Genomic DNA, 23,323 nt, shown 5'->3' with positions numbered 1-23,323 from the left:
AAATCAGTGAGAAAGTGAGCATTTAGGGCTATCACAATACGGGCCATAGGCCGGGCCGTGCCGTGCCTAACCTCAAACCTTTCCAAGTACTACCAAGCGCTGTTCAATTAAGTAGGACCAATGATATTTCTATTCAAAATGGATCATGACGAAACTAAAATAAAAACGTAGGTCCGAAAAGTACTTCAAAAGTGTCCGAGGAATGTAGTGTTATGTGTATTTTCTTAGGAAGTATGTGGGGTTAGTTAGTGCATAGTAGTGGGTATGTGTTTTAGTGTAATGTGTTTAGGGTAGTGGGAGTTAGTTAGTTATGATGTGTCTTGTTAGTGGGTAAGTGTGCTTGTGATGTGGCTCTTCCTCTTGTTTGTATTGATGTAGAAGCAATCAAATGAAATAGAAGAGAGAATTTTACAGCACTAAGGAAAACCTTGTTCTAGGAGAGTCAGGGTTCCTCTAAAATCGAGCCATTAGGAGGTCCGGTTGCTTCGAACCAACCTCTCTTCCCCTTATTTTCTATTTTCTTTTTGTTTAATTATGTTACGGCCAATTAGGCACGTAACGTATAGTGGCATCCAAACAGAACCTAATGAAAATCATTCCCATATTTGAGATCCTTAATCTATTTTCTAACTTCTACATGTTTGGATGTATGGAAAAAATTTTTATAAGATATTTTTCTGTAGAAAATGATTTTTTGATGTTTTTCATGAAATTTTGTTTCAAGATAAATTTTTTTTGAATTTTCCAAGGAAAACAACAAACTTTTTTTTTTTGATGGGTGGAAAACAACAAACTTACTAGATTCTATAATTTTATTTTCTGGGATATTTCTTCATAAAAAAATCATGGGATTTGCTAGGGACCATCGCAGAAGGCATTTCACGGTCAGGCTGTTGCTTGAGAGAGCAGCTATGTATGCTTCGATTTTGTCTTATTCACTTAATTCATCTGTCATACAACACCCCGCCCCGAAATGCATGCCTTCTGCGATGGTCCCTAGCAAATCCCAAAAAATATTACTGTCCAAAGTTCCAAACTCACTTCCTTGTTAGTAGTACATTAGATCAGCCCCCACGTATGCCTCATTTTGTAGATGAACGGTCTGGATCTCACATGCATGCCCCCACGTATGCCTCATTTGTAGGACCCAAAATTGCCTTTTATAGTAAAAGTGACTTTTCGTCTACCCAAATAAGACAACTGGCATGGGTGTCAAACCCAATTTGAAGGGTACCTCTCCATTATACATTTATACCCTTACTTCTATAAGAAAGAAAATAACCTCATTGAGCGTTTTCTATGCGCCGCGAAACCCAATCCTTGCTAAAATACGCAGGGTGCGCAATCAGCATATCCAAAGATGCTACAACATTTCTTCTCTCTTCCATGCATAATCGTGGGTGTAGGCCTCATCTTATACTTTTTGATATGGTGCATCGCGGCAAGAGCCTCGTATCGGAGCGAAATTTCGGAGAAAGATCCTTCAAGGAGGGGGTTATCGGAATCGGATCTTAAGAAGATTCCGGTAACGGAAAACGTTATAACGGGCGCGGAATTGCGCAGTGTGCCTTGATGAGATCGAAAAGGGTCAGCCCGCACGTGTTCTTCCTGATTGTAATCATACCTTCCATCTATCATGTGCTGACACGTGGCTCTCTAAAAGCCCTGTTTGTCCTATCTGTAGAGCCAAGCTAGGAAGAACCGAAGAACCAACCAAATAGAAGGGTATTGAGTTTGTTTTGTGTGACTACGTTTTAGGGTTTTGGACTTTTAGTTTTTCTAGAATGCTTCTCTATTTTAGGGTTGAGATTTTTTGGAATGCTCAATTGGGTTTTTGTTTTTACTTTTTTTTTTGGGGTTATGTTGTGTATTCTATTTTTTAGGGTTAAAATTTTGGATTAGGGTTTTGGGAGATCTTTATTTTATTTATTTAGGGTGAAAATCTTTATTTTATCTATTTATTTATTTATATTTATTTTGAATGTGGAGATTATTTTAGTAGAAGGGAAATAATAGGACAGTGATAAATCGACTCCCAAATATCTTAAATCGACTCCCTATGTGTCTTTCTCTCTCCTCTGGGTTAGAGAGAGAAAGAGGAGAGAGATAGAGAAATGGGGGGTCGATTTAAGATATATGGGAGTCGATTTATCACTCCCCAAATGATATTGGCGAGCTCTTGTTTACTCTTGTTTTGGTAATGGTATCGGAAACATGATTCATGCATAAAATATTTATGACATATTTTTTAATGGGAAATGTTATCAGCGCAACCAAATTTTGATATTTGCACAAACCTAGCTGTTTTTTCTTCTTTAATTAGCTATTAAGAGCTTTTTGGGAAATGTAATAACCTTTTGAAAGATCTTTAAATACTAAAACACAAGATGGGTTAGTAAAAAATATCATAGGGTTTTGCTAACGACTGATGAGTTCTCCTGGTGCATTGAAAATATAAATGTACATATTGTTTGAGAAAAAAGACTCAAAAGCCATGTAAATTTATTGTAAATTTACATTTTTAATGAACCATTTATTATTCATTTACCTTTTCAATGCACCTTAACAAGTGCCCCGGGGGCACTAGTTAACAAAACCCAATATCATAATATAGCTGTGCTGAAGGATCTCGAACCTACGTTTGTGTCACGATCCATTTGAATCCTAACTTGTTGCTCATTCTATCAAGTCGAATCTGTAGATCCAATTATTTGTGTGCCACAATCTCATTAAGAATCAAAGTGATCATGAGAGTGTATTAGGATGCATTATTGTTGTACACAGTTAAAATTTTGTACAAAATTTTTAACTTTTAAGTCTATTCTAGCCGTCTACAAAGAAAATCTAATGTGGATTTTTACTATTTTCAGTCCCCTACCAAGAGACCATGCAAGGGAAGCCCCGGTATATAGCACGATGCCTAAATTACAAAGTAAATAACAGAAGCCTATCAAAATACATTTTTTTTTTATGACACAAGGCATCCTCACCCCAATTTCACAAACTTCATGTGGTATTTGGTAGAGAATTTCGCTGAAAGGCAGTTCGTGGCCGAGACTTATTCATGAATGATCAGCCACCTCAGATGAATTAAATGAATAAGACAAAATTTGCCGAAAAGTGAGCTTTTCTGGCTCTTCTCTCATGCAAAACTTAGCCACTAAATGCCTCTCCGCAAAATTCCCTAGCAAATCCCACTTCAAGCAATAAAGAAATCAAAGAAAAAACATAGGATTCTCTTGGGTAGGAGATAGTCCGCCTAACTTTAAAAATTTCTACCTCCTTCTAACAGACTTCAAACTTAAGCTATTATTTTGGGCAAAAGACAAATCGGAAGTGAATGCATCACCATCTTGCCTTACTTTATACAATTGGAAAAGGGATTTGCTAGGGACCATCGCAGAAGGCATTTTGGTTTTGCTAAAGAATTTCATGTTCCATGGATGCTCTGGATCAAAGGAGTATGATCATCCTACGGAGAAGATTTTCTAAGCATACCCTATCTACATCAGGGCCCAACAAATGAATGGTTTGGATCACCCAAATAATGTGGCGCCCTGGTTTTTGGGCTGCGTGTGCCGTCCACCATATAATTTCTCCCCTTTAGGTAGTCGCAATATCGGAAATCTTTGGAAATATTTTGGAATGTTCCCAATACATCGGCCTATTGACATGGTCCGATATGGCCGATATATTCAGACCTTTAAACCTTGCTGGTAAGGTTGGATATTTTTTAAACCTGAAATTTTACTACAACTTTTAGCTGGGAATTATGTGCTAATGGTTAAATTATACAGTTTAATGGGGTATCTTCTAATTGTGTACTATCACAACTTTACAATTATCAAGTGTTTTGAGTTTTATCCATCATAATAGTAAGTTTTATCCGTCATATTCCGGCACTCGTGCCCGTACTGATGGACCATAGTTTTTAAGCAAACCAGTCATGTATTTTCCTTTGTTGGTGTTTATTTTTTTTATCTTAGTGTTCATTATAAGTGATTATTTTGTCTAGGCCACAAATAAAATGTGTAAATTTGCATTCTATAAAACTTAGCTACACAAATCAAGAATGTGGGGCTTTCTCAGACTTTATAAAGATGTAATGGCATACAAGTTAAAATGTGTAACAACTGGCTAAAGGATGATGATTATGGAGGTTACTTTTTTTTTTTGAAAAGGGTAAGCTGGGGTTAGGCAGACCCCGACCAGATATATTGAAAAAATGGAGATTACAAAGATAGAGCAAGAGCGCACCCAAGCCACAAGCGACCGGGAAACAAGAACAGACTAAGTGCAAAGCAGCACGGACAAAAACAAATCAAGAACAACGGCCAAAAACCAACAAGCAAGCAACAACTAAGTGAAACAGAATTTCAAAGCCCAACAGCAAACAGAGGGGACACGAACCCAAAAGCAAGAGGTCCAGACCCCACTTAGGACTTGTAAGATCCGGGGATGAGCCCTTTGAAGGGGATTCGTTGGCCTGGCAGAGAAGGGGGTGGTGGTAAAGCTTTTCCTTTCTTCTTTGAAATGGTTTGCCAAGATCCTCCCTCAGATGTGGAGGGAGAGGAGACAATGCCCTTACCTGGGTCTTCTTTTGAGAGGCATGCCAATGAATCCTTCCCATCAAAAACCTCTTCCGAATTTGCTAAGGACGCATAACGGTTAAGTTGGGCAAATTCTGGGTCTTCTTTATGGAGGTTACTAAGATGAAGATTAATCCTACTTTCCCAGTGAGCCAGCAAGAGAGAACAAAGAACTGCCTCCAATAAAAATTCCAATATAAAAGAGTACCCAACTAAAAGTGACAACTCAAGTGAACCAACTGAATCTAAGCACCTTTATCATTGGACATGGCATTGTACACCCATGTGCCTTGCCAATACATGTGTAACATAAGCACCCAAAAAGGAATATTTGGGCAAGAAAACAACCATAAACATTACAAAGAAAACTCATGCAAGTAACTTGGTAGAAAGCTACCAAAAATAAGTGAGATTGGTTTGTAGCCATTGTGGGTTAGGTTTCCCAAGCCTTCCTGCAGTGGCTACCACTAAACACTACCCTGTGACAGACCCAAGTTGTGTCTTCCAGTTCAAAGTCCGACATGTCTCAGAAATATATAAAAATGACTGAATATGAAGAGGTAGAACCCAACCAAGACCCCAAGTGGATTTAGACCCAGTTGAGTATTAATATAGAAGCTGGGATTGCGTTCGAAGGAGCCCAAAACAGCTTAGTAAAGTCCCATTATATAAGAAGTTCAAATAATGAAACCATGAAATGGACCACAGCTTGTGATTCATTAGAGAAAATCGCCTCCAACAAATATAGAAATTGTAAGTTGTTATTCACATTCTACCCAGATTTTATAAGCTTACAATTTATTTCATCATACTATCAATTACACAATCTGAACAGATATCAACACATGCCATGCTAGGGATAATACTAATTTTTTAAAATTTCAGGATTAATACCTATGATTGATAATTAATACCAATCATTTCAAAATGGCATAATGTATGTAACTAGAAGAATCTCAAAACACTAGGTTTGTAGTTCAAGTGTTTGGGATAATTTGCTTGTAATGGGCTTAAACTTTTCATTTAATGAGTTTGGTTCAGTTCCTGAAATATATGAATGCTAATAAGTTCCTGAAATGTAATAAGATTAACTTATAAATGTCTACTTTCTCCTTCAAATATTGTCTATGAGAGAGACGATTTCATCCATGACCAGGCATAATAACTCAACCGAATTTTAAAGAGTAGTACTTAGGATGAAGAGAAATTGACAGTTTTGTGTATTAGATAAGATAGGTTTGAGAATTTTAATAGCTCTATCTGGCCATTGATTCAATGGACCAAAGTATACACTATCATTGTTTTAAATTTCAACCAAAACCGACTGAAAAGTAAACATAATTTTGAATAATAATCACTTTTGGACTCACAATGGGTTCTCAAAATCCAAAACAAACAGGGCCTTAGATACTCAAATTCTTCTGCATGAAACTAAGCACAGACTAAAAAAAAGGGAAGTTATATTTACTCCCCTTTTGATCACCAGGGACACGGAGTACCAGTGTATCAATGACTAAAGGGGGACAATCTACTTGACGTCAAAAGAAGAATCTGATGGGTTTGATTGCCACGTACACTGGCACTGGGTGTCCCTGGTGATCAAAAGCGGCGTAAATATCATTTCCCTAAAAAAAATTGGTTCATTCGTTTTCAAGTCACAATTAAATTTTTTTTTTTGGCATCCATCAAGATTTATCAAATGTTTACAATGGAACCTTCATTCGTAATCCTTCTGAACTTCACACAACTTGACAAATCAGTTTAATCTTAATTTAAGCATAAATAGTATTAGAAAACCTTTAAGACAGTCGAGCTGTTTGACCAGATTCTTTGAGTTCTCTAGAATTATGTTACATGCAAAAAGATATATTTCTAACTATTGTTAGACAAAAAACAGTTCAGAGTTTTAGACTACTTATTTTGGCTGGATGATGATAAATTGCCGATTCAAGAAGCCTCCTTTGATTCCAGTAGTGTAAGCTTTGCTTCTCGAAGCAGTTCACATGAGCTACTCCAAAGTCTTTCTGCAAGTTTAGTATCATAGGAAAGTGCAGAGGACTTCACTGTCCTACCTTCACCTCAAAAAAAGTACTACCCTGATGCTTCCTGAAACGAATATAAATGAAATGAACAAGATGAAATAATAATAAATATAACCCAGGATTAAATGTCTCAACAATGAGGAAAAAAAACCATGCAAGATTGTACGGGTTGATGGATACTACTAAATGTAATTGCAGATAACCTTATCGCAACTGAATTCTGACTTGTGGTAGATTTTTCTCAATGCTCTTATCATTGCTAAATAGAAATTCTCTTGAATGTTATAAACTCGATTACATAATGATACAGAATGCTTGAAAAAGATGAATTTGGGCATGCTTCTCTGTTCTATACTTTTTAATCTGGCTGTACTTGTATAATATAATAATAAAACTTCAAACAAATCATTGTTGGAATAAAACCAACGAGGTTGGAGGGAGAAGATGAGTTTCAAGAGAAGAAGATTGTTCTCTTGATATCAAAAGCACAAAGAAAATAACCCAAGTTGTTGTACTACTCAAAACCCTTCCAATTTCACTTAAAGAACTTACAAATGAAGAAGATACATTGTCTAAAACATAACCTACATTCCAAATCCGAATTTTAATAAGTCTTAACTAATCTTAGCTTCCCTAAGTACCACTAACACACTATCACATGAAAAGTAAATAACTAGCACAATTCCAAAACACAAAACATAGTCCCTAGGCCATTAAATGCCACAAAGGAGATTTCCAATGTGGTCAAAAATCTTCCAAGCCAAGAAATCAAGTGGATAGAAGATCATGATCTAGTGGTCAAGATTAATTTCCAACAGCCCCCCTTAAGCTAGACCACTACAATACCGAGTTTTGCCTTCATCTTGATGAATGTATCGGTCTTCAAAGCTTTTGTAAAAATATCCGCAACTTGATCTTGAGTCTTGCAAAAACGAACGTTGACAACTCCACCATTTACCAAGTCTCGAATGAAATGATACTTGATCCTTATGTGCTTGCTTTTGCCATGAAAAACTGGATTCTTTGTGAGTGAAATAGCCGAACTATTATCACAAAATAAATGTGTACCACGTTCTTGAGGATGTTTGAGTTCTTCTAATATCCATCGTAGCCAAAGACCTTGACAACCCGCCGAAGATAATGAAATGTACTCCGCTTCCGCCGTAGAAAGAGCAACAACCGATTGCTTCTTTGATGCCCAAGAAATTGCACCCGAACCAATGTTAAAAACATAGCCGGAGGTACTCTTGCTATCATCAACACTTCCGCCCCAATCACTATCACAATAACCAATCAAACTTGAATCTTTAACTCTTCCATAACGTATCCCATGATCAACCGTTCCACTTACATACCTTATGATTCTTTTACCGGCTTCCCAATGACTTCTTTTTGGTGATTCCATAAATCTACTAAACATACTCACCGCAAACATAAGATCCGGTCTTGTAGCCGTCAAGTACATGAGACTACCGACAAGACTTCTATAAAGAGTTGCATCAACTCCTTTCTCATCCTCATTCTTGCATAGTTTCAAACCAACTTCCATAGGTGTGCTAATATGTGTAGCACCTTCCATTCTAAACCTTTTTAGCAAATCCTTTGCATACTTCTTTTGAGAAATAAAAATTCCATCCTCTCTTTGGTTGACCTCAATACCAAGAAAGAAATGGAGAAGACCCATGTCGGTCATCTCAAATTCTTGCATCATATTTCTTTTGAATTCTTCACACATACTTGAACTATTGCCGGTAAAAATTAAATCATCAACATATAAGCAAACAATCAAAAGCTCACCTTTAGTGTTCTCTTTGATGTAGAGGGTGTGTTCATAAGGACACCTTTTAAAACCATTTTTCATGAAATATCCGTCAATGCGACTATACCATGCCCTTGGTGCTTGTTTCAAGCCATATAAAGCCTTCTTCAATCGTCACACTTTGCTTTCTTCACCTTTCTTCACATAACCGGGAGGTTGATCAACATAAACCTCCTCTTCAAGAAACCCATTTAAGAATGCCGATTTGACATCCATTTGATAAACCTTCCAACTATTTTGTGCCGCCAAAGCTAGAACCATACGAATTGTCTCAAGACGAGCAACGGGAGCAAACACTTCTTTGTAATCAATGCCATACCTTTGCTTGTAGCCTTTTACTACTAAGCGAGCTTTATACTTTTCAACTTCACCACTTGCATTCAACTTTGTCCTGTAAACCCACTTCACACCGATAGTCTTTTGCTCATTTGGAAGCTCCGTTAGCTCCCAAGTATTGTTCCTTTAGATTGAACACATTTCTTGATTCATTGCTTGCTTCCACTTTTCTTCTTGACATGCTTCCTCAAAACTAATCGGATCGGCATCGGCAAACAAAGCAAAATTTGCCAACTCTTCATCGGTAATTCTTCTAGACTTTTCATAAATTTCTCTTATGCTTTTCGTCTTCCTTGGAGGAGAGTCAGGGCTTGTTGAAGACGATGAAGATGATGGAGCCGAAGAAGATGGAGAAGAATATGGAGTGATAGTAGGAGCCACATCCTCTTCATTTTCTTCAATTCCACCATCATGAATATCTTTGCTTTCATCCATATCTACCAAAACTTCTTTCTTCTTCTCACTTTGATTCCAATTCCAACATTCTTCTTCATTGAACTTCACATCCCTACTTATGACAATCTTCTTAGTCATGGGATTGAACAACTTGTACGCTTTTGAACTTTCACTATATCCAACAAGGATACATATTTCAGATTTATCATCCAACTTTCTTCTTGTTTCATCCGGCAAATGAGAGTAGGCAATACTACCAAAAATTCTCAAATGAGAAACACAAGGCTTATGACCACTCCAAGCTTCTTGAGGAGTCATACCTTGAACACTTTTTGATGATGCCCGATTCAAGAGATAAATAGCACATGCAACGGCTTCCGCCCAAAACATATTAGGCATCCCTTTAGCTTTCAACATACTTCTAGCCAATTCCATAATCGTCCGATTCTTCCTTTCGGCAACCCCGTTTTGTTGAGGTGTGTACCGAGTGGTAAGTTGATGCCGAATCCCATTCTCTTTCAAGAAATTCTCAAAGTCATGAGAAACATATTCACCACCTCTATCGGAACGCAAAGTTTTCAACATGAAACCACTTTGCTTTTCAACCAAGCTCTTGAAAGTTTTAAAGCATCCAAAGACTTCCGATTTTTCTTTAAGAAAATAAAGCCATGTCTTTCTACTATAATCATCAATGAAGGTGAGAAAATATCGATTACCTCCAATTGATGTTGTTTGCATAGGCCCGCATAAATCCGAATGCACTAGCTCAAGAGGATTTGATGCCCTCCATGCCTTTCCACTGGGAAAAGAGTCTCTTTGATGCTTTCCAAGTGCACATCCTTCACACACTTGATCTTGGCGGTCGATATTCGGCATGCCTCTCACCATATGCTTCTTGTTCATGAGAGATAAAGTGCTAAAGCTCAAGTGGCCATAGCAAAGATGCCATAGCCATGACATATCTTTGACAATAGTGTTGAAGCAAGGAAAAGCTTCACTTTGAAACTTTAGAGGAAACATCTTGTTTTGAGTCATTCTCACCTTGGCTATGAGAACATGATTCTTGTCTTTGATTTCACATACATCTTCCTTGAAATGAACATCGTGCCCTTTCATTAGAAGTTGCCCAACACTAAAGAGATTGTGCTTTAGACCGGGAACATAAAAAACATTGAAGATGCGCTTGACGCCTTTCTTTGTTTGAACAAGAATATCACCTCTTCCCCTTACGGAAAGCCTCTTGTCATCACCCGTTCGAACTTCACTTTGGAGAGATTCATCCAACTTTACAAATACGCCTTTGTTGCCGGTCATGTGGTTACTACAACCACTATCAATATACCACGTCTCTTCAAGAGCCACTTCTTGCACATTACAAGCAAGAAAAAGTGTGTCTTCTTCTTTACTTTCTTCTTTCTCATGCATGAAGGTGGAGTCTTTCTTGCTTTCTTCCGCAATCTTCTTTCTACAATACTTCATTGTATGACCAAACTTTTGACAATGATAGCATTGAATTTGGGATAGAGGTCTTCATCTCCCTCTTCCTCTTGTAGAAGAACCACCTTCATCTTTTTCATATTCTTGATTTCTTTCTCCACCATTTCTCCCCCTTCCACGAAAAGAAATTCTTCCTCTTCCTCTTCCTCTTCCTCTAGAGCCTCCCCTAAAAGAGACTTGAGTTTGAAAAGCTTGTTCTAGAGGAGAAGAATCAAATTGCTTCATTCGTAGTTCATGGGATTGGAGTGATCCCAACAAACTTTCTATGGATAAAGAAGCAAGATCCTTTGATTCTTCAATTGCAACAACAATATACTCAAATTTTCGAGTCAAACTTCTAAGGATTTTCTCTACTATCCTTTGATCTTGAATATCTTCACCGTTTACTCTCAATTGATTCACAAGAGAAATAACACGATTGAAAAAATCTTCAACCGATTCCGAATCTTTCATCCTTAATGCATCAAACTCACATCTAAGGGTTTGTAATCTTACCAACTTTACTTTGTCTTCTCCTTTGTACGATGTATAGAGTGTATCCCATGCTTCTTTTGCCGTAGTCACCGATGAAATTCGTTCAAAGATGACTTCATCTACCGCTTGATAGATAAAGAACAAAGCCTTCTTGTCTTTCTTTCTATTGTCCCTCAACTCATTGAGTTGTTGTGGAGTGAGAGCCGTTTGATCCTCCGGTTCTTCAACGCCGGTCTCAACAATATCCCATAGATCTTGAGATCCATACAAAACCTTCATTTGGATACTCCATTGGTTGTAGTTCTTGCCATTGAATCGAGGAAGTTGAGGTTGCAACATATTGGAAGCCATGATCAACCTTCAACCTATGCTCTGATATCACTTTGTTGGAATAAAACCAACGAGGTTGGAGGGAGAAGATGAGTTTCAAGAGAAGAAGATTGTTCTCTTGATATCAAAAGCACAAAGAAAATAACCCAAGTTGTTGTACTACTCAAAACCCTTCCAATTTCACTTAAAGAACTTACAAATGAAGAAGATACATTGTCTAAAACATAACCTACATTCCAAATCCGAATTTAATAAGTCTTAACTAATCTTAGCTTCCCTAACTACCACTAACACACTATCACATGAAAAGTAAATAACTAGCACAATTCCAAAACACAAAACAATCATCCTATTCACGAATTGCATCTATGTAACCATTAGGCCATGTTTGGATACCCACAAGATTAAGATTTGGATTTAGTTCATATTTTGAACTGGATCAGATCCTTTAGATTTCCAAATCAGCTACGACAGTGCAAAATATTCCAATTTTGAAATCTGTTCTGCGAGACATTATTTGGAAATCAATATTTGTGGCAACTTCCTTCACCGTCGCTGCTCCTCGACGTTGCCCCGGCAGCAGTGAGACATCCCTCCCTGCCTCCCTCCCTCCCCCTCTCCCTCTCTCTCTCTCTCTCTCAAAACATGATCATGAAGATGATTGATGTAGTCTGTATCCAAAACTCAAATCCAAATCAAAATACAAATGCATGAGGTATCCAAATGGGCCATGAAGATGATTGATGTAGTTTGTATCCAAAACTCAAATCCAAATCAAAATACAAATGCATGAGGTATCCAAACGGGCCCTTAATGATTTTATAATCCTATTTGGATTTCAGACTATTGATTGGAAGGCACCAGAATTCAAATGAGCGTCGTCAGGGCTATATAGAGAAAGGATGGTAAGATTACAGATATGAGATAAAGCCATAAAGGTGATTGACTTAGAACGCGCCCAACTTACTTTAGGTGCAAGGGCTGCATCAATAATCGAGTGAACCCCATTTTCAGGAGATTGCAGAAGACCCAGAAACTTCAAAACTGTAAAAGCCAATTGAGAAACACGTGGAGGAAGTTCTCACATGATGCCAGTTTCCATCACCCCAGGATCCGCAGCCCTGACAAATTTAGCAGCAATGGAAAGAGCGAAAAATAATAACTTCACTGAAAATGAGTTCTCATGAACCTAATTGCAGGTTCAACTGAGTATAAGCCCGGTGGATTGAAAAACTCATCATTGTATCCTATGCTTCAAGAATCTAGTGAATCTGGGATTACAATAACAACTTTCATGATGGTCTCATTGTTAAGCAGTGTGTAGCGTGTAACCAATATAACATTTCAAAATTTATATCACCACCCAACATTGCATTTGAAAACTTCAGGTGGTTTTGTTTTTGAGTTTTAATTTCAGTTGTGAGCTATGAAAATGGAGATAGTCTACAATAACGTTGTGCCGATATTCCTAAAGAAAATCTAGAAACAGATTAGAAACAACTCGAGAAAAATAACAGAAAAAATCGGAAGAGTTTTTTTTCTAAAGCCTCTAATTCTGAAATATTAGTATTAATTGCTAATATTGTTTGATAAGAAATAACAACGTTTCAGAAACATACATGACGGATATTTTATGAGACGGTTTCATTGAGCAAAGCTGTCGATGAAGCTCATATGAGAACAGCAGTACGCAAACTGTTAATATGGAAGCAAAGCAACTGGTTAGATGAAAAAAGATGGAATAGATATATTTTCTTTCCCTAAATCAACTTACATTTTGAGTACTCATAAATATGAGCAAAAGGATATTTTTCCAATCCATAGACACTTAAAATTTTTCCCGGTCAATGTTTCCTCAATCTTTAAATCAGATACTGCAAGAAATGAAATAAAAGCATTGAGATTTTATAATAAAGGCAGTATCAGTAGGCCCAAACAAATAAAAAATCTAATAAGTAGCTTCCATGGCCAACTAGAAAATCTTTGGCACCATTGACTAGTTGTACATCCAGCATATCAATGCCTAGAGAAGCCAAAATATGCACCTGTAGAGATTATTGACTACAATTTTTAAATAGCAAGGTACATTAAATCATTTTTATCAATTAAAATTTTGTAGACCTACAAAAAAAGATTTAGAAACATGCTCACCACATCGATGAGTAAATGATGTCACATTGACTATCCGAGAAGGCATAGGACTGTTTCTGAGTAATGGTAAAAGACGATTGGTCAGAGTAAATGCACCAATATAGTTTGTCTCCATCATCCTGGAATGAAATGGCGTTATCAGTACAGCACTTGGTTTCTAAAGAGTGTGATGTCTCCAGTTGATTTTACGAAGGTCTAACTAAATACGAAACAGTTTATTCACTAACATTCAACTGTATAAATAAGTCTTCACCTCAAAGGAAGCACAAAAGAAAATCCAGCATCCAAAACTAACAAACTACAAACAAGCTGATATGGAGGGAATGAAAAAGGCATTGTTAAATGTATAGAAAAGGGAGCTAGCCAATATGGTACATCTGTTAGAGAGAGAAGTTATAGTAGCCTCTTTAATAATGAGTCACAGTTAAAAGAACACCGTTGTTTATTCAGCTAAACAAGGGTGAAAAGGGGAGATTTGCATGCAGTCATAAATGGAAAACAAATAATTAGAATAAAATATCCATCTACTTTTTTTTTGAAAGATGGTAAAATTTATCAAGAAAAAAAAGCAACCAAGCTGGTCATACAAGAAACAAAGAATCAAACTCAACTCAAAAAGCCTTTGTCCCGAACTAGTTGGGGTCGGCTAAATGAATCCTTTAGAAAAAAATCATGAATTCATTTCATAGAAGAGTGGCAAAGTTTTTCGGATTGCTGCCAACCTGACGCTAGGGGTGTTCGTTCGGTTATAACCGAACATAATAGACCGAAATTTGATAACCGAAATAATTTCGGTTATCAAATTTAGATAACCGAAACCGAACTAAAATTTCCAAAAACCGAACCGAAACAGAACCGATTAAATAGTGGGAGAAAAAGAGGAAAAAAAGCAAAATCTCTGTTTGGATCGGAGGGCTAGGATCATCCTATCGAAATGATTTTTTGAGCACAATCTAATTAAGTTGTGATCAATCAAATGGACGGTTTTGATCATCCTACGGTGACCATAAAGCACTTTTTTTGAAAAAATAATGGTTTATCCATAATTTCGGTTATTCGGTTAACCGAATTTTTTTTTGAGATAACCGAACCCAAACCCGAATAACAGAATTTCCAAAAAAAAAAAACTCGAAACCTAACCAAAAAGGAAAAAAACCGAATCGAACCGACCAAACCAATTCGGTTCGGTTATTTGGTTATAATCGAATAATGAACACCCCTACCTGACGCCAACCCTCCTCCTTCATCCTGGCTTGGGACAGGCTGTGAAAAACATAGGCGGAGTTGGATCGGGTTGAGACCAACCCTAACCCAACTTGAGATAGCATTCCCTCAACCCTACCCCGACCCAACCCAAGCCTCGGGGTTGAGGATGGTCAACCCAAACCCAACCTGCCTCCAAATCGGGTCGGGTTGAGTAGGGTTGGGTTTAGGTTCATCTAGGGCCAAACAGAAAAAAACAAGAAAGAAAAACATAATCCTGAGAAATCATGATAGAATTAGAGAACGAAGGTCAGGTTCGGGTTGCCGAGACCTCAACCTAACCCAACCCAAATTTAAATCGGGTTGGCTTTTCCAAACCCTAACCCAACCCAACCCGAGAAAATGCCAACCCAACCTAAGCCAAAATCGAGTTGAACCCGTCGGGTTCTGGTTGAGCCCGATCCAAGTTGCACCCCTAGCGAAAAGATCGAAAGGTCAAGGGGGAGGAAATTGAAAAACTCCAACCTAGCTTGGCCCACCCCCAACCGGTCCAATCAACTCGACAACTCTCCGAGCTATTGGGCAATCTCCGGACATTTCGAAAGCGAGAATGGGAATCCTCCAGCATATCCTAGATCTCCTCGATAAAGTCCGCAAACATACAAGGATAGGGGCATCGCCCCTCAAGCCACCTTATCACGTTAAGGGAATCCATTTCCACTATCAACATGTCCAAATCACGTCTCTGTCAGCATAGCCCTTACCAAGGCATAAAGAACCAGCATCTAGAAGATCAGAGAGTTCAGAAAGAAACACCCAAGTCATTCTGAATCTCTTTATCATATGTTTCCAGGTGTCTTTGGTAACGCTACAATGAAGGAACATATGATCAACCGATTTACCTGCCTCGACACAAAGGGCACAATGATCCACAATTAGAAACCTTATGATTCCTCAAGTGGTCTATCATGAGGATCTTATATTGGCATGGGGTACATCCGAAGGGGCAGACTCGAAGCGGTTTTGAGATGTTCCAAACCCTATGCAAGTGCGAGGAGGGAGAGCTAGGAGCAATGTGACGGTAGAAAGACTTGACTTTGAAGGATCCAAATGAGTCCCAAATCCAAACCCTCTTATCTTTGCTTGACTTTTTAACATAAATGGAATCCAGAGCCTCCAAAAACATAGCAACACGGTCCAATTCTCTATCAAAGAATTGTCACATAAAGTTACCTTTCAAGATATCTGGTCCTCTAGCCACTCCACACAGGTTTAAGTATTGGGGCTGTTACTTTTTCAAAAAGAGACCTTAGCTTAGTAAGTCTTTTATGTTGCAAGAAGTTGAAACTCTATTAGATCTCTAGTAGGGCAGAGGTTATATATATATATATATATATATATATATATATATATATATAAGGAAACTACTAGTAAAGAAGTAGACCGATGGCCTAATTCGGGACAAATCTCTTCCCTGATTGAAAGGGGTGTCCCATCCATAACCATCTCGGGTAAGGAGGTGGAAACAAGGATGGACTCCCATAAGTGTTGCCTCATTGGGAGGAAACAAACTGATGCCGGATCCCTCGACGACTTATGGTAGTGGGCAAAGAGTTCCTGGAATATTCCTTGCCTTCCGTGCCCCTCTGAGTTATCAAGGAATGAAATCTTGTTCACGTTTGATTCGGAGGAAAAGGCTGCCATGATTCTGGCCAAAGGATCGAAGGCATGGATTAGTCATTTGACTTCTCTCTACCCCTGGAACCCAGAGTATAGACAAGGCGTGGAGGCGCCTTGGGTTAACTTCTTTGGCATCCCCCTCCATGTTTGGGCCCTATCAACAGTTGAAGCAATAGGAAATCTACTTGGTCAAGTCTTGGAAGTACAAATGGAAGGGCATCATAATAGCTGTATGACATTTGTATCCGCTAAAATCCTTATTCCGTGGTGGAAGATGCCTCCACCCTCTATTCAGATTCGTGTGTTGGATCAAAGTTTCACGGTGGGAATTGTAGTTCGGAGCAGCTGCCGGTGACCAGAGGATCGCTGATTTCCCCCCTTTGGAATCTCTGGGTAAGGAGACCGTTGACCATAAGGAAACCGTTGACCTAGTGGGGCCCTCGCTTTCAATTTTGAATCCTTTTAAAGCGCCAGGTCATAGGCTTGGTACGGTGCCTACCCCCTTTCGGACCCTTTCTCTGAATGAAAGCAGGGTATCAGAAGTCTCCAACCTCCCCAGTTCAGCTCCTCCCCTTTTCTCGATACCTGAGCCTTCTAAGAGAGTACCCTTTAGGAAAAGGCATGGCCTTCCTCCTAGGCTTGTCAGATCAAAAGTCTTGGCAGAATGGATTTGTGAAGTCACGAGTAGATCTTCAAACCCTTAGGCTTTTGATTTCTCGTTTACCTTTTTCGAGAACTCGCTTGGAGTCTCGAAAGTCAGATAAGGTGGGTCCAAGGATTCTAGGCTGCAGACTGGACAATCCGAATCCGTTGGGGGTGCCATCCTGTGGAAGATTAATCTTAGACAAACTGAGCAACCCCCTGGAATTTCCACTAGGTGGGGCTAAAACTATAGGAAGTTTCAAATCGATTGTTGGGTCCCACTCGCTACCTCAAACACATGTTGCCTGTGGATGAGGGATTTCCTTGTCCCGGTTTAGAGTTGGGATAATAATCGGAGAAAGTGAAATCTCTTTCGTGATACGGATTTTTCTGGATGACGGGTATTGGAGTATGATTATTTTCTTTCGTGAGAAAGTTGGTTGGTATATCTAATGTGACATATGACTAAAGTATCCATTTTTTGGGACTTTAATAATTTTGGAAATCCAAAAAGGTTACTTGTATTAGGGAGTTTGGAAATGGCCACTTCAGCGCAATTAATGTTGTCTCATGATAGCGGGAGATTTTTGTACGCTAGAATAATTACAAGTTTCGTTTCTTGGCCCTCCTTCAGTATCCATCCTGAAGCGGTGCATTTCCTTTTTGGTTCATTGTTTCCTTCGTTTCTTCAGGGTTCAGGGTCCTAAACCTAAGATGGAAAACCAGAGCGGTTCGTCATCCTCCTGCGCTGCTTCTTCAAGATTGCTTCTAGGCAAAAAGAGAAAGCTGCCGATGGACCTTTTTGAAATGGAGACCTCCTTAAAACTTCTGAAAAAGATGGCATACCTGGAGGAATTAGCATCTAAACACTCGCCTACCCATAGAGAAGTTACGAGGGATTTCTTAAAACGACAATGGAAGTTACTTAAGGAGGAAGCTATCAGGATGCCGGAAGAGTTCTTTAGTCTGACTGGTTTGCGTAATGTAAAAGAATCTCACTCTCCTATGCACAAGCACCCCTTATTCATCAAATTATTGAGGATGAACAGACCTCAAGGCGCCTTCGTTGGGAGGAGGATAAGAAAGTGGGAATCCAGAAACTAGAGGCAATGATCTCCAGAAAGAGAGCATCAGAAGAGAAAGCTCCATCTGATGAGGAGCTCTCGGCCTTGAGTCTTGATGAGGAGGTCTTCGCTTCTGAGGTTGTGGGTCTTATTCTGGAGTTAAAGAAATCCTCGCTCTAGTTTGTCTCTCTTGAGTTTTGATGCATAGTGATTTAAGATAAACTTTGAGTTTTGTGATAGTGGGGTCTGACGGAACAAAGATGATTTTTGTCTGGGTTTGATGGTAGCCCTCATGCCTGTAAATACGTTGGGGACTGCTGGTCCCCACCTTTTGTATCTTCTGATTTCTATATTAATATAAATATTCTAGTCGCTTGTCAATATATATATATATATATATATATATATATATATATATATATATAGACACACACAGACACACTCTTTTATTTTAGATGGTGTTTTTTCTTATTGAATAAAGAAAGGGCAAGAAGTTTGATCATGGGTTTTATGACGGTTCTAGCTAATCATGAGATTTTTAATCGAGAAAGAAACTTTCATAAGATATAGATTTCTGCAACTGTATTTGCAAGTTTTCATCAGAACCAAATACGGTTGTAATCAACCTAGTTTGCTCTTCTTCTTTTTTTTTTTTTTTTTTTTTTTGCAGTAGTTCTTCATCTTGGATGCGTTGCAACAAAAATGTGAGTTTTGTAATTTATTACTGTAGAGAATTATTTCAGAAATGAATCTAGATCTGGTTACAGACTACCCTTTGAATTTTTGTTCTATTTTTCGAGAAGTTTCATCACAATCTAGTATCAGAGCATCAATTGTAGATTTGTTCTACATAAGGAGCCTTGGTAGGCCTACAAAAGAATATTTACCTCCACTCTAAAACATGATCGAAAGAAAGAGGATCGAGGGAACAATCTGAGAGAAAGATTATTATCTCTTCTGATATCTAATCTCATTAATAATAAGGCAGAATAAGGTAGCCCTCGACTAGTCAAGTAATCAAGGGTAAAAGCATATAAGCATAAATTAAAAATAATGAGAATAAACAATATAGCTATTGAAAATTACAACCAGATGCTCAATAGCATCTAAATATATTATAATTTTGGTCCTGCGTCACCGTACTTATCACCACTGGCCAATCTATAAATTGTCTAAAGATACTACAGAATCTAAGAATCCTTCGTTTTCAGGGTTTGCCTGATTCAATACTCAGTACTCAAATGCTGGCACCATATCAATGCAATATAGACCAAAATTGGGAGATATATTTTTCTATAAATGTAAATACACCCATCTTTATAATTATAGGTGCTATTCTTTATATGAAATGGTTTTTCTATGTCTTGCACCTAAATCATTAATATTCGTGAACTAATATATCTCCCAAATCTAATCTCAAAAAATATATCTCCCAAAATTATAATTCTATGTCTTGCACCTAAATCATTACTATTCGTGAACTAATATATCTCCCAAATCCAATTTCAAAAAATGTATCTCCCAAAATTATAATATCCAAGGTAAAGACATGCCATGATACTGGGTCCATCATGTTTGTTGTGTGACCTGTTAACCCATATTTGTCTAGGAAAAGGTAAATATGTTATCATTCATAACTTCTGAATACTGACAGTAAAATTTAGAAAGGATCACAATATCTATAGATATGCTGATGTAGGCCAAAGATACTTATTTATGCGAGAAGATTGATGCAAGAAGAAGACGCTTGACTTGCATAAGAAGCGGAAGTTCATGCATTGAAAACTCTAGGGCTTGACTTGGACGAGATTGAAAACCCAATCAGCTAAGGACCCAATCAGCTAAGAAGAAAGTTGTTAGCACTATTGACGAGCCAAACATAGATGATGCTAGTGGTCCGACAGATGATATTGTGGATGAGACCATTATAGACGTCGAGCTCGAGCTTATGTCAGAGACACAGTCCGAGATGGCAGATACAGTGCCAGAGAGTCCAGTGGCTGATGAGGCATTTTCTATGTCTTGCACCTAAATCATTAATATTCGTGAACTAATATATCTCCCAAATCTAATCTCAAAAAATATATCTCCCAAAATTATAATTCTATGTCTTGCACCTAAATCATTACTATTCGTGAACTAATATATCTCCCAAATCCAATTTCAAAAAATGTATCTCCCAAAATTATAATATCCAAGGTAAAGACATGCCATGATACTGGGTCCATCATGTTTGTTGTGTGACCTGTTAACCCATATTTGTCTAGGAAAAGGTAAATATGTTATCATTCATAACTTCTGAATACTGATAGTAAAATTTAGAAAGGATCACAATATCTATAGATATGCTGATGTAGGCCAAAGATACTTATTTATGCGAGAAGATTGATGCAAGAAGAAGACTCTTGACTTGCATAAGAAGCGGAAGTTCATGCATTGAAAACTCTAGGGCTTGACTTGGACGAGATTGAAAACCCAATCAGCTAAGGACCCAATCAGCTAAGAAGAAAGTTGTTAGCACTATTGACGAGCCAAACATAGATGATGCTAGTGGTCCGACAGATGATATTGTGGATGAGACCATTATAGACGTCGAGCTCGAGCTTATTTCAGAGACACAGTCCGAGATGGCAGATACAGTGCCAGAGAGTCCAGTGGCTGATGAGGCATTTCCAGAGCATGAAGAGTTGGAGCATTATGCTGAGGATACCTCTTCCACACCAGGACAGGAGCATAGTGATAGTGTTGAATTTGTTGTAGATATCTAGACAAAGGATTTCAGTACATCGGATGACGGGACTGAGCGAGATGCGGTCCAAGCGGATGACTTTAATGCTGATTTTACAGAGCCTGATGAGATGCCGGCAGATGTTGCCCTTTCAGGGGATGGTCATGGATTGGTATTACCCATAGCTACCACGCCGATCCAGGAGGAGTACGTTGCCATCTTTCCAGCTTCTTTGATTCTCAAGAAGGGTGTGCATTTTTATGGTTCTGCATGGATGATTTCTTCTCTATCGCCCCGCCTCATATCTCTTTTATGGGTATAACGAGCATTATACATGAGAGACTTCGATGAATTACTACTGCTATGACTCGAGTTGATCGTTTACATATTTTATCCAAACTGAATAGAACTCGAGGGCGAGTTCTTTTCAAGAGGGGGAGATTGATGTGGATTGTAGGCCCAATAAGAGGCATATTTGCCCATTATGATTTTTAGGAATTTATTTCCATGTTATTTAGTTTTTAGGACTTTTATCTCCATGGTATTTGGTTTTAGGGATTTTATTTTCCATGTTATTTAGAGTTAAGAGATTTATTTATATTTATTTTCTATGGAATTTTATTTCAATTGCCTATATATATAGGCCTCATGTATTAGGGATTATTAGTTTTTTGTGATTAATTGAAGTGAACACATATTCTCCCCTCTATAGATTTCTCTACTCTTCTCCCCTAATTTCTGTTCTTCTTCTTCCTTATCCTCCTTCCCCCTATTCTCCTCTATTCTTCCTCTTCTCCTATTCTTCTCCATCTCTTATTTTTATTCTTAAAATCTATTATAATTCGACTTGAATGAAAACACACCATGTGAGGCACCTTCCCTTGAGATTTGTTTACTGAATCCTAATGAGTCTCCAAGTTCATCTTGTGATTCTACTCTTATGAGAATTAGAAGTCTTCCAGATATATATGATTAATGCAAATTTGCTTGTTATGCCATAGAGCCTATTTGTTTTGTTGATGCAGTGAAAAAGAAGGAATGATGTGATGAAATGAAGGATTAGAGATAAATAAAATTTGAGAATCAGTGTTCTTCCATTCTTTCATGTTTATGTATTTTTTGTTCTCCAAATTCTACAAGTGGTATCAGAGCAGAAAAGCCTGGGATGTTTTCAAGAAAAGACAAGCACTAGTTTGGTAAATTGTCCACATGGTAGATAATACCAATTTTATAATGAATTCTCAGCAAAGTGTTCATTTGTTTAAAGGTGATAATTATCAATTGTCTTATGATTTATGAGAATTGGTAGAGAGTGGGTATGATGATTTTGTAGAACAGTAAAGATTCATAGGGTACAAAGAATGAATTGAATGAGATACAAAAGAAGGGTGCAAAGGTACTTTATCTTATCCAACAAGCCATGGATGAACTGATATTTCCAAGGATTATGGCTGCAACAAACATCAAAAGAAGGATGGGATATGCTTGAAGAAGAATATAAAGGTACTTCAAAGGCAATCTAGCTAAAGTTACAAAATCTCTGTCGTAGTTTAGAAAAGTTGTTTATGAAAATTTTTGAGACAATTTAAGATTTTTCTTAAGAGTTAGTTCTATTGTGAATCAAATAGAAACATATGGAGAAATGTTAGATAGTCAAAAAAATGTTGAAAGGTGCTAATGAGTCGTTCTCCTAAATACGGTCATATTGTTGCCACTATACAAGAATCTAAGGATTTATCTAAATATTCTACAAATGAACAAAAAGGTTCTTTACAAGCACATGAGCAAATATTGGATAAGGTTGCAGAAAATCCAATAGAGCAAGCGTTTTATTCATGCGTGGATTTGGAGAGAAGATGATGATGCAAACAAAGGATTCCGAAGAGAAAATGGCCGTGGAAGTGGTACAATCCGAGGAAGAGGTAAAGGAAGAAGCCAATTTTATGGTTATCAAAGAGATTAAAATGGAGATAACCATGAATCTACTTCATTATCATGCTCTTTTTGCAAAAGAACAAATTATGTTGATAATGATTAATGGTTTAAAGATAGTGGAAATAAAAAAAGGGTGGCCCAGTGCACGAGGCTCCCGCCATTGCGAGGTCTGGGGAGGGCTAGATGTACGTAGCCTACCCCTGCTTAGCAGAGAAGTTGTTTCCGTGACTCGAACCCGTGACCACTAGGTCACATTGGAGCAACCTTACCGGGTGCCAAGGCTCGCCCTCGTGCATTGGGAAATCAAAATTATCACGATGTCATTATTGCAAATAATATGTCCACAGTGAAAGCAATTGTTACATGAAGGCTAGGGAAAAAGCAAACTTTCATGAAGAAAATAGTATTGAAAAAGAAGAAAATAGTAACAAAGGTAA

The 23,323-nt window shown here is 37.9% G+C and overlaps 1 pseudogene; it reads right to left on the bottom strand.

The window, feature by feature from the left end:
• Positions 1–6,536: 6,536 nt before the first annotated feature.
• Positions 6,537–23,323, bottom strand: part of LOC143885970 (uncharacterized) — a 31,636-nt pseudogene continuing 14,849 nt past the window's right edge.

The sequence above is a fragment of the Tasmannia lanceolata genome, unplaced genomic scaffold, assembly GCF_043159265.1.
Source record: "Tasmannia lanceolata isolate RefF3 unplaced genomic scaffold, GAP_Taslan_0.1 ptg000011l, whole genome shotgun sequence".
NCBI classification, from domain to species: Eukaryota; Viridiplantae; Streptophyta; class Magnoliopsida; order Canellales; family Winteraceae; genus Tasmannia; species Tasmannia lanceolata.
Note: the sequence above shows the minus strand (reverse complement) of the source record. Positions and strands in the feature narration are given on the sequence as shown.